At 41.3% G+C, this 19,361-nt stretch overlaps 1 non-coding gene across 1 annotated transcript; it reads right to left on the bottom strand.

Moving 5' to 3' along the window:
- Window positions 1-18,957: 18,957 nt before the first annotated feature.
- LOC120100369 (small nucleolar RNA SNORA41) lies at window positions 18,958-19,098 on the bottom strand. The gene has a single exon (XR_005500133.1). It is a non-coding gene; the product is annotated as a small nucleolar RNA SNORA41 (small nucleolar RNA).
- Window positions 19,099-19,361: the final 263 nt, after the last annotated feature.

Here is a 19,361-nt window from a genome sequence, read left to right as displayed (position 1 = left end):
GTAAATCTGAGGCTGAGAAGCCAGACTCTAATAACCTCAATGGAATAGCGTCAATGGTTTTGCAACATAAATCCCTCAGTTTAGAGTCCCAAATTCTCCATCTTGAATCATGGTAATTGATTTCCAGCTGAGGATTTCATTTTCTTCTTTATCGATGGCATTCTCTCTCCTCGCTGTTAGAAATACTTTGTCAGTTACTTGCTCGACTGAAGAAAATTGTCAGTAGCACTAGGATTTGCTCAAAACAGGCCTCAACAGATACAGAAAGATAGAAATAATCCCATGCGTCCTATCAGATCACCACACACAAAGACTGGTCTTCAATAACAACAATACTCACAGAAAGCCCACATATACATAGAAGTTCAACAGTGCTCTACTCAATGACAACTTGGTCAAGGAAGAAATAAAGAAAGAAATTAAAGACTGTATGGAACTTAATTAAAATGAAGATACAAAATTCCCAAATGTATAGGACACAATGAAAGCGGTACTAAGAGGAAAATTCATAGCTCTGAGTGCCTGCAAAAAGAAACAGGAGGGAGCATATGTCAGCAGCTTGACAGCACACCTAAAAGCTCTAGAACAAAAAGAAATAAATAAACCCAAGAGAAGTAGAAGGCAGGAAATAATCAAACTCAGGCCTGAAATCAACTAAGTAGAAATGAAAAGGACTATACAAAGAATCAACAAAACCAGGAGCTTGTTCTTTGAGATAGATAAATAAGATAGATAAACCCTTAGCCAGACTAACCAGAGGGTACAGAGAGTGTATCCAAATTAACAAAATCAGAAATACAAAGAGAAACATAACAACAGAATCTGAAGAAATTTAAAAAATCATCAGATCCTACTACAAAAGACTATATTCAACAAAACTGGAAAATCTGGAGGAAATGGACAATTTTTCTAGACAGATACCAGGTACCAAAGTTAAATCAGGAACAAATGAACCATCTAAACAACCTCATAACTCCTAAAGAAATAGAAACAGTTATTAAAAGAGCCCAAGTCCAGATGGGTTCAGTGCAGAATTCTATCAGACCTTCATAGAAGACCTCATACCAATACTGTCCAAACTATTCCACAAAATAGAAACAGATGGAGTACTACCAAATTCCTTCTATGAAACTCTTGTAATGAAACCACACAAAGACCCAACAAAGAAAGAGAACTTCAGACCAATTTCCGTTATGAATATTGACGCAAAAATACTCAATAAAATTCTTGCAAACCGAATCCAAGAACACATCAAAATGATCATCCATCATCAAGTAGGCCTCATTCCAGGGATGCAAGGATGGTTTAACATATGAAAACCCATCAATGTAATCCACTATATAAACAAACTCAAAGATAAGAACCACATGATCATTTCATTAGATGCTGAGAAAGCATTTGACAAAATTCAACACCCCTTCATGATAAAAGTCCTGGAAAGATCAGAAATTCAAGGCCCAGGCCCATGTCTAAACACAGCAAACCAGTACTTAACATCAAACTAAATGGAGAGAAACTTGAAGCAATCCCACTAAAATCAGGGACTAACAGGGCTGCCCTTTCTCTCCCTACTTATTCAATATAGTACTTGAAGTCCTAGCCAGAGCAATCAGACAGGGAAAGGAGGTCAAAGGGATACAAATTGGAAAAGAAGAAGTCAAAATATCACTATTTGCAGATGATATGATAGTATACTTAAGTGACCCCAAAAGTTCCACCAGAGAATTACTTAATAACTTTAGCAAAGTGTCTGGGTATAAAATTAACTCAAACAAATCAGTAGCCTTCCTCTACACAAAGGATAAACAGGCTGAGAAAGAAATTAAGGAAATGACACCCTTCACAATAGTCCCAAATAATATAAAATATCTTGGTGTGACTTTAACCAAGCAAGTGAAAGATCTGTATGACAAGAACTTCAAATCTCTGAAGAAAGAAATTGAGGAAGATCTGAGAAGATTGAAAGATCTCCCATGCTCATGGAATGGCAGGATTAATATAGTAAAGATGGCCATTTTGCCAAAACAATCTACAGATTCAATGCAATCCCCATCAAAATTCCTACTCAATTCTTTATAGAGATAGAAAGAGCAATTTGAAAATTCGTTTAGAATAACAAAAAACCCAGGGTAGCAAAAACTATTCTCAACAATAAAAGAACTTCAGGGGGAATCACCATCCTTGACTTCAAGCAGTATTACAGAGCAATAGGCATAAAAACCTGTATGGTTTTGATACAGAGACAGGCAGATAGATCAGTGGAACAGAATTGAAGACCCAGAAATGAACCCACACACCTATGGTCACTTGATCTTTGACAAAGGACCTAAAACCATCCAATGGGAGAAAGAGAGTATTTTCAACAAATGGTGCTGGTTCAACTGGAGGTCAGCATGTAGAAGAATGCAAATGGATCCATTCTTATCACCATCTACAAAGCTTAAGTCCAAGTGGATCAAGGACCTCCACATCAAACCAGATACACTTAAACTAATAGAAGAAAAAGTCAGGAAGAGTCTTGAACACATAGGTGCTGGGGAAAATATCCTGAACAAAACACCAATGGCTTATGCTCTAAGATCAAGAATTGACAAATGGGACCTCATAAAACTGCAAAGCTTCTGTAAGGCAAAACACTGTCATTAGGACAAAATGGCAACCAACAGATCTTTACCAATCCCACATCTGATAGAGGGCTAATATCCACAATAGACAAAGAACTCAAGAAATCAGACTCCAGAGAGCCAAATAACCCTGTTAAAATATGGGGTACAGAGCTAAACAAAACATTCTCAGCTGAGGATTATCAAATGGACAAAAAGCACCTAAAGAAATGTTTAACATTCTTAGTCATCGGGGAAATGCAAATCAAAACAACCCTGAGATTTCACCTCACACCAGTGAGAATGGCTAAGATAAAAGTCTCAGGTGACAGCAGATGCTGGCGAGGATGTGGAGAAAGAGGAACACTCCTCCATTGTTGGTGGGATTGTAAACTGGTACAACCATTCTGGAAATCAGTCTGGAGGTTCCTCAGAAAGTTAGACATTCCACTACTTGAGGACCCAGCTATACCTCTCTTGGGCATATACCCAAAACATGCTCCAACATACAACAAAGACACATGCTCCACTATGTTCATAGCAGCCTTATTTATAATAGCCAGAAGCTGGAAAGAACCCAGATGCCCTTCAACAGAGGAATGGATACAGAAAATGTGGTACATCTACACAACGGAGTACTACTCAGCTATCAAAAACAATGACTTTATGAAATCCGTAGGCAAATGGAATGAACTAGAAAATATCATCCTGAGTGAGGTTACTCAATCACAGAAAGACACACTTGGTATGCACTCATTGATAAGTGGATATTAGCCAAAAAGCTCAAATTACCCAAGATGCAATCCACAGACCACAGGAAGCTCAAGAAGAAAGATGACCAAAATGTGGATGCTCCCACTCCTTCTAAAAAGGGGGAAAATATCCATAGTAGGGGATATGGAAGAAAAGTTTAGAAGAGCAACTCAAGGAACAGCCATTCAGAGCCTGTCCCACATGTGGCGCATATATATACAGCCACCGAAACTTGATTAGATTGATGAAGCTAAAAAATGCATTCTTAAAGGGACCGGATATAGATCTCTCCTGAGAGACACATCCAGAGCATGTTCAGTATAGAGGTCAGCGCTAGCAGCAAACCGCTGAACTGAGAACAGGACCCCCTTGGAGGGAATTAGAGAAAGGATTGAAAGAGTTGAAAAAGCTTGCAACCCCATAAAAAACAACAATGCCAACCAACCAGAGCTTCCAGGGACTAAACCACTACCGAAAGACTGTACATGGACTGACCCAGGGCTCCAACTGCATATGTAGCAGAGAATAGCCTTGTTGGGGCACCAGGGGAAGGGGAAGCCCTTGGTCCTGCCAAGGTTGGACCCCCGGTGCAGGGGAATGGGGGGCAGTAATGGGAATGTATAGGTGGAATACCTGTATGGGGGATGGGGAGGGGAAGGGATGGGGGGCTTATGGAATAACAGGGAATAACATTTGAAATGTAAGTAAAGAAATATATCTAATAAAAATTTAAAAAATATATCCACTTAGTCACACTCAGCTCTCAGAGTGTCTCCTCCAACTAGCTAAAATTAACCGATCCTATTTAGTCACACCTATCCACTATTCCTGCACTTGTTGCAACATAAATTCGACACTCTTGATTAGGTTATTATAATGATCTCTGTATGCTAATTACTGAAACCTAGCTTCTGTGGCAATGTGTGCTCAATTCTTTTGAGCATTTTCCTTATAGGTGAAGGAGCTGAGCTCTGTAGAAAGAACTTATCCAGTGTCTGCAACATTCTGTGAGTGGGGACGCTGGGATTTGAACTCAGTTCCAACTGCAGCTGAGTTCCTAGACATGAGGACTCCTGCTTGTTGGCCAGATGAAGAACAGAGAGGAGACAGTTCCTTGTTCAACACTGCACACACAACCCACACACAAGTCTCATCTCCAGGACATGTATGCACCTGGGACACTCTGTTGGGAAAAACTGAAGTGTTGTTTCCACACCTTACCTCCGGACCTGAGGGTAGGGCTTAGCAGTGTGCTTACAGGCTCACAAGCAAAGGCTAAGTGTTTTCCTCTGGCCTTTGGTCCAAGATCAGTTGCTTCTTTCACATTTCCCCTTTGTTTACTGATAAAGGAAAGAAAATAAAAGGGCAACAGATGTGAAGACTTAATCACACTGCTAAATATTACAGAGTGACACAAAAACACAGTTCTCTTTATCTAGACAGACAGAGTTTTATACAATAATCGTGAATACTGTCTTTTGTTAGACTTGCAGAATAACTGTGCACCAAATTGCAGTGTACTTTCTGCAAAGGTCATCTTGACCTCTAGATGATGCCTTCAGGCTGTCTATGATCATGGTTTCCCCAGAAGGGTGGTACAGGTTGAAACCTATTTCATTTTGTTTTCCTTTCAAGGAACAAATGTTTGAGGACAAACAGAGTTGTCTAGAAATTATTTTGTTACTTGCCTTGAATCACTCTTAGATCTTCTGACCACTTAAAAAAAGTTGTCTTATTCTTTCTTATTTCTTCCAGATATCACGATATAGATAGTTTTTTAAAAAACATACTTAGTATATGCTCAGTAGAGGATGAAATAATTAGTTCATTTGGCATATCTATCACAGCACTAAATTTGTGTTTCAGGGTACCTTATGTTGCAGATGCTGGTTTGATGTAGGAATTTTTCAAGCTGGAGAGTTGAGTTGGAATAGTTAGTCCACCATTAAATAGGAATTAATCAGCAAGGAACTAAAAGGTCCAAAATGAGGGAGTGAAAATGTTACAATGATACAATGATATAATCCTGGAATTAATGTAGTTTAAGTCTTGTGTATACGGATAATGTTTTGAAAAGTAGCATGACTATTTTAGTCTTATGACTGTGATCTATGTTTTATATAATACATGTATACTGGTTGCCCACAGTGACATAAATAGTAGATCACTTAAAAATATTTCTACATTCATTATCCATGAAGATAACACAAAGATGATTATTTTTAAAAGTTCTTGACTGAAGCTCCCGGAAAGGGCGGCACAGGTCTTCCTGGTTGCTGCTGCTGCAGGGAGCCCGTGGGCAGCACCCCGCGAGCGAACTTGAGCCCCGGGACCACAGGTAAGACCAACTTTTCTGCTGCGGGAGAGCTGCCTGGTGAGCTTGGGACACACGGAAGCAGAGTTCCTGTGGGACCGGGCACGTTCTGTGTTTACCAGAAGTCCCACACCCGCGGATCCCGGCCCACAGCAGCTCTCTGCCCCCAGACCCTGTGAGAGAGAGACCCAACCGCCTGGTCAGGTGGGCACTCCTGAGGCTGCAGAGCGGAAGAGACCACCAACACTGCTCACCCCTGCCCACATCCCTGGCCCAAGAGGAAACTGTATAAGGCCTCTGGGCTCCCGTGGGGGAGGGCCCAGGAGCGGCAGGACCCCTGTGCCTGAGACACCGCCGGAACCTGAAAGAAACAGACCGGATAAACAGTTCTCTGCACCCAAATCCTGTGGGAGGGAGAGCTAAACCTTCAGAGAGGCAGACAGGCCTGGGAAACCAGAAGAGACTGCTCCCTGCACACACATCTCGGACGCCAGAGGAAAAAGCCAAAGACCATCTGGAACCCTGGTGCACTGAAGCTCCCGGAAGGGGCGGCACAGGTCTTCCTGGTTGCTGCCGCTGCAGAGAGCCCCTGGGCAGCACCCCACGAGCGAACTTGAGCCTCAGGACCACAGGTAAGACCAACTTTTCTGCTGCAAGAAAGCTGCCTGGTGAACTCAAGACACAGGCCCACAGGAACAGCTGAAGACCTGTAGAGAGGAAAAACCACACGCCGGAAAGCAGAACACTCTGTCCCCATAACTGACTGAAAGAGAGGAAAACAGGTCTACAGCACTCCTGACACACAGGCTTATAGGACAGTCTAGCCACTGTCAGAAATAGCAGAACAAAGTAACACTAGAGATAATCTGATGGCGAGAGGCAAGCGCAGGAACCCAAGCAACAGAAACCAAGACTACATGGCACCATCGGAGCCCAATTCTCCCATCAAAACAAACATGGAATATCCAAACACACCAGAAAAGCAAGATCTAGTTCCAAAATCATTTTTGATCATGATGCTGGAGGACTTCAAGAAAGACGTGAAGAACTCCCTTAGAGAACAAGTAGAAGCCTACAGAGAGGAATCGCAAAAATGCCTGAAAGAATTCCAGGAAAACATAAATAAACAAGTAGAAGCCCATAGAGAGGAGACACAAAAATCCCTGAAAGAATTCCAGGAAAACATAAATAAAGAAGTAGAAGCCCATAGAGAGGAGACACAAAAATCCCTGAAAGAATTCCAGGAAAACACAATCAAACAGTTGAAGGAATTAAAAATGGAAATAGAAGCAATCAAGAAAGAACACATGGAAACAACCCTGGATATAGAAAACCAAAAGAAGAGACAAGGAGCTGTAGATACAAGCTTCACCAACAGAATACAAGAGATGGAAGAGAGAATCTCAGGAGCAGAAGATTCCATAGAAATCATTGACTCAACTGTCAAAGATAATGTAAAGCGGAAAAAGCTACTGGTCCAAAACATACAGGAAATCCAGGACTCAATGAGAAGATCAAACCTAAGGATAATAGGTATAGAAGAGAGTGAAGACTCCCAGCTCAAAGGACCAGTAAATATCTTCAACAAAATCATAGAAGAAAACTTCCCTAACCTAAAAAAAGAGATACCCATAGACATACAAGAAGCCTACAGAACTCCAAATAGATTGGACCAGAAAAGAAACACCTCCCGTCACATAATTGTCAAAACACCAAATGCACAAAATAAAGAAAGAATATTAAAAGCAGTAAGGGAAAAAGGTCAAGTAACATATAAAGGGAGACCTATCAGAATCACACCAGACTTCTCGCCAGAAACTATGAAGGCCAGAAGATCCTGGACTGATGTTATACAGACCCTAAGAGAACACAAATGCCAGCCCAGGTTACTGTATCCAGCAAAACTCTCAATTAACATTGATGGAGAAACCAAGATATTCCATGACAAAACCAAATTTACACAATATCTTTCCACAAATCCAGCACTACAAAGGATAATAAATGGTAAAGCCCAACATAAGGAGGCAAGCTATACCCTAGAAGAAGCAAGAAACTAATCGTCTTGGCAACAAAACAAAGAGAATGAAAGCACACAAACATAACCTCACATCCAAATATGAATATAACGGGAAGCAATAATCACTATTCCTTAATATCTCTCAATATCAATGGCCTCAACTCCCCAATAAAAAGACATAGATTAACAAACTGGATACACAACGAGGACCCTGCATTCTGCTGCCTACAGGAAACACACCTCAGAGAGAAAGACAGACACTACCTCAGAGTGAAAGGCTGGAAAACAACTTTCCAAGCAAATGGTCAGAAGAAGCAAGCTGGAGTAGCCATTCTAATATCAAATAAAATCAATTTCCAACTAAAAGTCATCAAAAAAGATAAGGAAGGACACTTCATATTCATCAAAGGAAAAATCCACCAAGATGAACTCTCAATCCTAAATATCTATGCCCCAAATACAAGGGCACCTACATACGTAAAAGAAACCTTACTAAAGCTCAAAGCACACATTGCACCTCACACAGTAATAGTGGGAGATTTCAACACACCACTCTCATCAATGGACAGATCATGGAAACAGAAATTAAACAGTGATGTCGACAGACTAAGAGAAGTCATGAGCCAAATGGACTTAACGGATATTTATAGAACATTCTATCCTAAAGCAAAAGGATATACCTTCTTCTCAGCTCCTCATGGTACTTTCTCCAAAATTGACCATATAATTGGTCAAAAAACGGGCCTCAACAGGTACAGAAAGATAGAAATAATCCCATGCGTGCTATCGGACCACCACGGCCTAAAACTGGTCTTCAATAACAATAAGGGAAGAATGCCCACATATACGTGGAAATTGAACAATGCTCTACTCAATGATAACCTGGTCAAGGAAGAAATAAAGAAAGAAATTAAAAACTTTTTAGAATTTATTGAAAATGAAGATACAACATACCCAAACTTATGGGACACAATGAAAGCTGTGCTAAGAGGAAAACTCATAGCGCTGAGTGCCTGCAGAAAGAAACAGGAAAGAGCATATGTCAGCAGCTTGACAGCACACCTAAAAGCTCTAGAACAAAAAGAAGCAAATACACCCAGGAGGAGTAGAAGGCAGGAAATAATCAAACTCAGAGCTGAAATCAACCAAGTAGAAACAAAAAGGACCATAGAAAGAATCAACAGAACCAAAAGTTGGTTCTTTGAGAAAATCAACAAGATAGATAAACCCTTAGCCAGACTAACGAGAGGACACAGAGAGTGCGTCTAAATTAACAAAATCAGAAATGAAAAGGGAGACATAACTACAGATTCAGAGGAAATTCAAAAAATCATCAGATCTTACTATAAAAACCTATATTCAACAAAACTTGAAAATCTTCAGGAAATGGACAATTTCCTAGACAGATACCAGGTATCGAAGTTAAATCAGGAACAGATAAACCAGTTAAACAACCCCATAACTCCTAAGGAAATAGAAGCAGTCATTAAAGGTCTCCCAACCAAAAAGAGCCCAGGTCCAGACGGGTTTAGTGCAGAATTCTATCAAACCTTCATAGAAGACCTCATACCAATATTATCCAAACTATTCCACAAAATTGAAACAGATGGAGCCCTACCGAATTCCTTCTACGAAGCCACAATTACTCTTATACCTAAACCACACAAAGACACAACAAAGAAAGGGAACTTCAGACCAATTTCCCTTATGAATATCGATGCAAAAATACTCAATAAAATTCTGGCAAACCGAATTCAAGAGCACATCAAAACAATCATCCACCATGATCAAGTAGGCTTCATCCCAGGCATGCAGGGATGGTTTAATATACGGAAAACCATCAACGTGATCCATTATATAAACAAACTGAAAGAACAGAACCACATGATCATTTCATTAGATGCTGAGAAAGCATTTGACAAAATTCAACACCCCTTCATGATAAAAGTCCTGGAAAAAATAGGAATTCAAGGCCCATACCTAAACATAGTAAAAGCCATATACAGCAAACCAGTTGCTAACATTAAACTAAATGGAGAGAAACTTGAAGCAATCCCACTAAAATCAGGGACTAGACAAGGCTGCCCACTCTCTCCCTACTTATTCAATATAGTTCTTGAAGTTCTAGCCAGAGCAGTCAGACAACAAAAGGAGATCAAGGGGATACAGATCGGAAAAGAAGAGGTCAAAATATCACTATTTGCAGATGACATGATAGTATATTTAAGTGATCCCAAAAGTTCCACCAGAGAACTACTAAAGCTGATAAACAACTTCAGCAAAGTGGCTGGGTATAAAATTAACTCAAATAAATCAGTTGCCTTCCTCTATACAAAAGAGAAACAAGCCGAGAAAGAAATTAGGGAAACGACACCCTTCATAATAGACCCAAATAATATAAAATACCTCGGTGTGACTTTAACCAAGCAAGTAAAAGATCTGTACAATAAGAACTTCAAGACACTGAGGAAAGAAATTGAAGAAGACCTCAGAAGATGGAAAGATCTCCCATGCTCATGGATTGGCAGGATTAATATAGCAAAAATGGCCATTTTACCAAAAGCAATCTACAGATTCAATGCAATCCCCATCAAAATACCAATCCAATTCTTCAAAGAGTTAGACAGAACAATTTGCAAATTCATCTGGAATAACAAAAAACCCAGGATAGCTAAAGCTATCCTCAACAATAAAAGGACGTCAGGGGGAATCACTATCCCTGAACTCAAGCAGTATTACAGAGCAATAGTGATAAAAACTGCATGGTATTGGTACAGAGACAGACAGATAGACCAATGGAATAGAATTAAAGACCCAGAAATGAACCCACACACCTATGGTCACTTGATTTTTGACAAAGGAGCCAAAACCATCCAATGGAAAAAAGATAGCATTTTCAGCAAATGGTGCTGGTTCAACTGGAGGGCAACATGTAGAAGAATGCAGATCGATCCATCCTTATCACCCTGTACAAAGCTTAAGTCCAAGTGGATCAAGGACCTCCACATCAAACCAGACACACTCAAACTAATAGAAGAAAAACTAGGGAAGCATCTGGAACACATGGGCACTGGAAAAAATTTCCTGAACAAAACACCAATGGCTTATGCTCTAAGATCAAGAATCGACAAATGGGATCTCATAAAACTGCAAAGCTTCTGTAAGGCAAAGGACACTGTGGTTAGGACAAAACGGCACCCAACAGATTGGGAAAAGATCTTTACCAATCCTACAACAGATAGAGGCCTTATATCCAAAATATACAAAGAACTCAAGAAGTTAGACCGCAGGGAAACAAATAACCCTATTAAAAAATAGGGTTCAGAGCTCAACAAAGAATTCACATCTGAGGAATGCCGAATGGCTGAGAAACACCTAAAGAAATGTTCAACATCTTTAGTCATAAGGGAAATGCAAATCAAAACAACCCTGAGATTTCACCTCACACCAGTGAGAATGGCTAAGATCAAAGACTCAGGTGACAGCAGATGCTGGCGAGGATGTGGAGAAAGAGGAACACTCCTCCATTGTTGGTGGGATTGCAGACTGGTAAAACCATTCTGGAAATCAGTCTGGAGGTTCCTCAGAAAATTGGACATTGAACTGCCTGAGGATCCAGCTATACCTCTCTTGGGCATATACCCAAAAGATGCCTCAACATGTAAAAGAGACACGTGCTCCACTATGTTCATCGCAGCCTTATTTATAATAGCCAGAAAATGGAAAGAACCCAGATGCCCTTCAACAGAGGAATGGATACAGAAAATGTGGTACATCTACACAATGGAATATTACTCAGCTATCAAAAACAACGAGTTTATGAAATTCGTAGGCAAATGGTTGGAACTGGAAAATATCATCCTGAGTGAGCTAACCCAATCACAGAAAGACATACATGGTATGCACTCATTGATAAGTGGCTATTAGCCCAAATGCTTGAATCACCCCAAATCCCTAGAACAAACGAAACTCAAGACAGATGATCAAAATGTGAATGCTTCTCTCCTTCTTTAAATGAGGAAAAAGAATACCCTTGGCAGGGAAGGGAGAGGCAAAGATTAAAACAGAGACTGAAGGAACACCCATTCAGAGCCTGCCCCACAGGTGGCCCATACATATACAGCCACCCAATTGGACCAGATGGATGAAGCAAAGAAGTGCAGACCGACAGGAGCCGGATGTAGATCGCTCTGAGAGACACAGCCAGAATACAGCAAATACAGAGGCGAATGCCTGCAGCAAACCACTGAACTGAGAATAGGTCCCCCGTCGAAGGAATCAGAGAAAGAACTGGAAGAGCTTGAAGGGGCCCGTGACCCCAAAAGTACAACAGTGTCAAGCAACCAGAGCTTCCAGGGACTAAGCCACTACCTAAATACTATACATGGACTGACCCTGGACTCTGACCCCATAGGTAGCAATGAATATCCTAGTAAGAGCACCAGTGGAAGGGGAAGCCCTGGGTCCTGCTAAGACTGAACCCCCAGTGAACTAGACTATGGGGGGAGGGCGGCAATGAGGGGAGGGTTGGGAGGGGGACACCCATAAGGAAGGGGAGGGGGGAGGGGGATGTTTGCCCGGAAACCGGGAAAGGGAATAACACTTGAAATGTATATAAGAAATACTCAAGTTAATAAAAAAAATGCAAAAAAAGTTCTTATACAAAATCCAATTTGAATACAGATTTTTTTCGATAACTTGTGCTTGAAAATATCGCTTTCCTTAAAGTCATAGAGGTGTAAAGTATCTGAAGTCTTTGAACCTAAATCGCAGGTTGGTTTGAGCATTTGTTAGCATTCTGAAGCCTTCTTCCCAGACAGTCGATTCTATTTTTTTTTCTTTTTTTCTTTTTAGATTTTTTATTATATATTTCTTTACTTACATTTCAAAGGTTATTTCCTTTCCCGTTTTTCTGTCCATAAGCCCCCATTCCCTCCCCGCCCCCTCCCCCATACGAGTATTCCCCGTATCTATCCCCCTTACTGCCTCCCCATATCGCCTGCACTGGGGGTCCAACCTTGGCAGGACCAAGGGCTTCCCCTTCCCCTGGTGCCCCAACAAGTCTATTCTCTGCTACATATGCAGTTGGAGCCCTGGGTCAGTCCATGTACAGTCTTTCGGTAGTGGTTTAGTCCCTGGAAGCTCTGGTTGGTTGTCATTGTTGTTTTTATGGGGTTGCAAGCTTTTTCAACTCTTTCAATCCTTTCTCTAATTCCCCCCAAGGGGGTCCTGTTCTCAGTTCAGTGGTTTGCTGCTAGCATTGACCTCTGTATTGGACGTGCTCTGGATGTTAGACAGTCGATTCTATTTTACAATGTGAATATGTGTAGAAGACACAAAGAGAAGAAACATTTCAAGCTACGTACAGAGTTTGCATATCTCAGACCCTTGGCATATTGAGGAGGGTTATAGTAAGTAAGTTGTAATCGCTGGTGAGTGCCAGTGTGTGGCTCGAAGTGTATTTGAAAGTGAGCAGTATTCGAGGTTGACCCATGCAGCCAGAACAGCTCAGCTCAGATGGCAAAGGGATAGTCTGGGGAGTAATGTAAGATTTACTACTCAACAGTTAGTTGTGGGCTAGGCACAGTTCTAAGTGTTTAAGACATGTAAAGTCATTGATCTTCACAAGAATCTTTCCCAACAGAGATCGGTATTGATCAAATACCACTACATATAAGTAGTTCCCGAGAGGTAAGCCAAGAGGCAGAGAGCTTGAGTCACTTGCTTCCCATACAGTGCCTGAGCTGATGCTGGACTCTGGCAGTTTGGCCCCACAGGCAACACTTTTAAATATTTAATTCAATAAATGTCTCCCTGAAGGCTGAGATTTAGATCTAGGAAATAGACTTTTTGCTTGGTTAAGAGAAAGTTCTAGATCCTTGCCAGGCAATGTCTAACTCGTCTGGAATGTCTATCTCGAGGGTCTTCGGGTCCTAGAGTTTGTTTAGCTGTGGCAGAGGTTAGTATAATTTTGTGCCGAAATCATTTTTTACTTTAGCACTTTCGTTTGTTTTTACGAAGGTGGATAAAATCATTTTCTTATGGTTCGTCGCAGAGAGTCGTATGAGAAACAGCTGCGGCCTCCTCTTCTCTCACATGCTCTTTGGCCACCAGACAGATTTCAGTGCTTTCTTCTCTGGGTTGCAGACCTAACTCCCCTTTCATGACTGCTTATTACTTTCCAGTAAAATCCAACGCTCTGATCACCTCAAACTTCACCCTTCACCCTCTATATTTCTCATACACAAACCCGCATGTGGAAAGATGAAAGGGACCAGCTGTACCGGAAATCATGGAGATTCACTTTTCCATGCCACATTGTGGTGGTTTGAATATGCTTGACCCATGGAGTGGTGCTATTAGGCAGTGTGGCCTTGTTGGAGTAGGTGTGACCTTATTGCAGGAAGTGAGTCACTGTGGGCATAGGTAATGAGACCTTCCTCCTAACCACATGGGAGCCAGTCTCCTAGCAGCCTTCAGATGAAGATGTAGAACGGTCAGCACCTTCTGTACCATGCCTGCCTGGGCACTGCCACACTCCTACCGTGATGATAATAGACTGAATCTGATTAAATGTTGTCCTCTATAAGAGTGGCCTTAGTCATAATGTCTGCAGTAAAACAAAGTAAAACTAAGACACACACCATTCATATAAGATAGGGCTTCACTTCAATGTAAACTTCATCAGAAAAAAAAAATCAAATCACTGAGAGAATGAGAATTGTGATACATGGTTAGATAATGGTGTAATTAAAACCACTTCATTTCCAACACTTCCTCCAACAAGGCCACACCTCCTCCAACAAGGCCACACCTCCTCCAACAAGGCCACACCTCCTCCAACAAGGCCACACCTCCTCCAACAAGGCCACACCTCCTCCAACAAGGCCACACCGCCTCCAACAAGGCCACACCTCCTCCAACAAGGCCACACCTCCTCCAACAAGACCACACCTCCTCCAACAAGGCAATACCTCCTCCAACAAGGTCACACCTACTCCAACAAGGCCGCACTTCCTCCAACAAGGCCACACCTCCTCCAACAAGGCCACACCTCCTCCAACAAGGCCACACCTCCTCCAATAAGGCCACACCTCCTCCAACAAAGGCCACACCTCCTCCAACAAGGCCACACCTCCTCCAACAAGACCACACCTCCTCCAACAAGGCAACACCTCCTCCAACAAGGTCACACCTACTCCAACAAGGCCACACCTCCTAATAGCACCGCTCCCTAAAACCACTTAATTTGAGGTTTGGGTTCCTGAACAAGGTCTTCTTGTTGTGGATCTTCCTTGGTAACCTTCCATCAAAGTTCTTAGTCATAATAGAGCCCTTCTTATGTGTAGCATGATTTTGTGATCGTCCTAGGGATTTATCTCAATTGATCCTCACAGAAATCACACCAACTATCGACTAATATGAAGCCAATTTCCTGAGGAGAATAGTGACTTTGAGGAATCTGTATAATGTAGTCAGGGCTACAAGACTTGGAAATAGCAGAGCTTGGAACCACAGCCTCACTTTTAGGCTGATGCTAACATTCCCTGTCCATAGTGTCTAGTCCGAAACCCTTTTCAGACACATTAGCACCCAGTACTCCCGGTATATGCCCCAGTTTCCTTACTCATTGTCTTGCCTCATTATGTTCCCCCTTTGAAGTCCTTTCCAGTTCTCTTCTATTCCTTAAAGCTACTAAATGCCCTTTGAGCGTGCCTGTCACAGGTACGTTTTATTACGTTGTATAAGTGCCTACACAGATACAACTTTTTTAATGTTGGTTATAATACTACATGCTGAGATTTATGGAGGGAGCTAAGGTCATTTTATTAATAGGAGTCCATAATTATGTAACACCATAAAGGGCATTTTCTGGCAGGCTGATTCACTCTTTCTGTCAAAACATCATATTGGCTCAAAAGACATTAGCTCCAAGGTCTTCTAGCTTCAGATGTCTGATGAAGTCTGCACTTGAACAGAAAAAGAAGCTCCACCTTCCATGGGTGACACAGGATAGAAACAATATCTCCCTGGCTTTCCGGTTTGGCTGGTGGGTTTAGCATTTTCCATACCTGCGTTTACTTCCAGCTCCTCTTTGGTAGGAGCTGTGTTCACCAGTCCTAGTTAATAACCTTTCTTGAACAAAGTCTTTTTGTGACATGCTGTGAGTATTTACTTTGAATGACCGTGAAGTCTAAATTTGGATTAAGAAGCTGATAAAAATGACTGAAATTCATGTCTCTTCTCCATCTTTAAGTTAGAGAAGCAGGATCCAGTCCAAAGGGGAAAGGAATAAAACATAAGAACCTTCCTGGTTGCCCAGGAAGTAGCCCAGAGAAATAGAGCCCACATGTAGGACCTAAGCAATGGGCTATGTTTCGTTTCTTGAGCGCTGGCTTGCAGCATCGAGAAACAGCTGCCGTCTAGTCCTCTTTTTCTGCTGTGATTTCTGTGGGCTCTCTGCTTTAGAACTGCGTATTGTGTAAACCCTAAGAGGATGAAATTATTTTTGCAGGTTCACAGTAGTAGCCAGGACCTGCTTGCCTGTTTTTTTGATCTTTAGTTTATTATATTGTGGACAGGATGCTTTCTCTAGCTGCTATTATGACAAATTGAATGCTCCCTTAAGCTGGTTAAGAATGGCGCCCATGCTCCACTAAGGAAAAATAATGAAACCGTTAATGGGTTAGTTCAAATTATGTTCCTCTCCTTTTGCTGCTCAGCCAACCCTGTATGATTGCCTTGGTTCTCAATTGTATGATGAAGTTAGTGACTTGGAACCTGAGAAAGGACATTCAGGGGGTGTTTCATCCAATAAAGCTCTTTCCTCACAAGCAGAAAGTTCTCGATTTAATCCCCACAACCTGTGTAAAGCGCCTAGAGATATTGTCACATGATCGTAGTTCCAGGAAGGAGGGATGGACATGGGCAGAGGGACTCCTGCAGCTTATTGGCCAGCTAGCCTAGGCTACTTGGAGAAGTCCTGTCAGAGAGAGCCCTGTCTGAAACAAAAAGCTGGAGGACACCCAAGAAAGGATTCAGGGGTTGGCCTCTGCTCTCCGCACATGGGCACCCTTCACATATATGCACACATCTAGGGAGCCACTCGCACGCACGCATACATGCACACATGCATACACAATCTCCATGCTTACTGGTTTACAGAAAACAGATGTTGTGGGTATGACACGATGACTTTGACATTAACAGATAAAAGTCAGACATCTTTAATTCTAGTACTCAGGAAGCAGAGGTAGGTGGGTCTCTGTGAATTTGAGTCCAGCCTGGGCTACCCTGAGGGTTCCAGGCCAGCCAGGGCTACCCAGTAAGACAGTGTTTTAAAATAACAACAAAACAACATACATACACATATAGCACACATATGGGTACTATGTGGAAGAAAAGATAAAAGATAGATAATTTGTACAGAAACTAGGCATCTACAAATAAAAGTAAACTGGAAATTATTGATAGAAAAGTACATCTAAGGGGTTGGGGATTTAGCTCAGTGGTAGAGCGCTTGCCTAGCAAGCGCAAGGCCCTGGGTTCGGACCCCAGCTCCGAAAAAAAAAAAAAAAAGAACAACAACAACAAAAAAAGTACATCTAAAATTCATACTTCATGGATAGATAAAACTAAAGGCAGGATTACATAACTAAATATAAGTACCAGAAAAATTGAAAAATAGAACAGAAACAAAATACACAGAAAAGTGTAAAATCATGTTGGACATGGTAGAAGAAATTATGATATGCAATTAAAATATACATCGTAAGAATTTCATAGATGTGTATTTTATAGGGAGAAGATGAACTTAAAAACTGATAATAATTATTAATCTGAAGTCTTGAGATGCACATAGGCTCTAAGTGTTATAAATATAAAGAAAATAATGCTGATTTTAAAATTTGTATGGCAATATTAAGATGCTAAGAATACTTAAGATTCTTTAATAAAAATAATCGTGAATAAAAATAAACTCACAGAAAAAAATAACAACACAAACATTTTGGTTTGTCATTGGGTGGGTGGTCTAGGATGATGTAGGTCGTGGAATTGTGAACCAAAGACAGGTAAAAGCATATCTCTGTTATTCCTTAGGATGCACATGCCACAGGATTTTAAAAACACTTACATCACCCTTTTCATTCTTAAAAGGTTGAGGTTAAATAATACTGTGGCTAACACAAAATTCCCTACCTCACTCAAAATTTTCGGGTGCCCAAATTACTTAATTCTATTGACAGATTACTCTTCTTCTTGGTGTGTGTGTGTGTGTGTGTGTGTGTGTGTGTGTGTGTATCAATACCTTCCTAAAGCCTATATATGAAAATAAGCAAAAAAGCTTTTTAGCCTAAAGAGGGTGAGTGAGGCAGGGCCAGCTTGGACTATGTAATGAGTTTCAGGACAGCCTGGGATACAAAATAGAGCTCATGTCTCAAGTGTGTGTGTGTGTTGGGGGTGGGGTGCGGAGTGGAAATAGGAGTGGGAACTTTATAATGAGTTCAATTTCTAGTAATAAACTGATGCACATGCCATAGGATTTTAAAAACACGTACATCACCCTTTTCATCCTTAGAAGGTTGAGGTTAAATAATACTGTGGCTAACACAAAATTCCCTACCTCCCTTCCACCCTTTATGAGGTGAAACTGCTCAAAGTAATGTTAAGACCATCATTGGGTGAAAAGTTCCAAGGACTCAAAAGTTGCTTCTGTCTAATGCTTTTCCCAGGCATTAATGTTAGTTTTGAAGTTATAATAACAATAAAAGGAAACCTGTGTCCTATTGTCAGATATTATTAACTGCTAACATGACAAACTGTTTTTTATTTAACAAGACACACTATCTTGTAGTTACCAAATGTAGGCAATTTTGTTCAATTACGAGTAAAGTACAACAGCCTACAAATGCTGTAGGGGTCCTCATAAATTTTCCTGCCTCTGGCCTCCTGTCCCTCACACGATTCTCCCCTCGCAGCCCCTTCACATCTCTTTCTTTCTTGGCTTCTATAAGAATCTGAGCCAATACAGTACTAAGGGGTGCATACTGATCTGACCCCACTCCTTCCTCGGCAGCTCTGAGGTAGCCTGTGCTCTCTCTGTGATGGTTTCTTACTGCTTGTGGGCATATAACTGAACTAAAGGGCAAATTTTGCCATTTCTCTCCCTTTCTGATGACAGAGTGGAAACACTTCAGTGTCTATAGAATGATCTATTGTTTCAGGTAGAGAGTCACAATTTAGAATTGAAGTGGTTTTTTTCTTTCACCTTGTGTCTGTCAGGCTTATTCCTTCTTTCTGTGTGGCTAAGAAAGAGGCATTAAATGGTGTAATGGTGTAACAGTTTCTTTCCCACAGAGGAACGCTACAACTGTTACCAGAAGGACAGCTGCAGACCAGTAGTTGTGAAAGAATTGAAGTTTTAAGAATAGACAAGTGATATTAAATACTTAATATCACTTTGTAGGTCTGTACTAGTGAGACACAATCACTATTGATGTGTAGATGGGGCTTCCTGAAGGAACGGGGAGGAGATGCACACACAAAGTTAACACAAACACTTGACCAAGCAACTCTGTCTACTCTCTGGTTTTAGTTCTTCCAGTCAGCACATCCTCAGTCACCTCAAGCTAAGTGTTTCCTGCCAGGTAGCAGGGAGACAGGGAGCACCATG

The sequence above is a fragment of the Rattus norvegicus genome, chromosome 1 (assembly GCF_036323735.1).
Source record: "Rattus norvegicus strain BN/NHsdMcwi chromosome 1, GRCr8, whole genome shotgun sequence".
NCBI lineage: Eukaryota > Metazoa > Chordata > Mammalia > Rodentia > Muridae > Rattus > Rattus norvegicus.
This window is presented reverse-complemented; position numbering and strand designations above follow the sequence as displayed.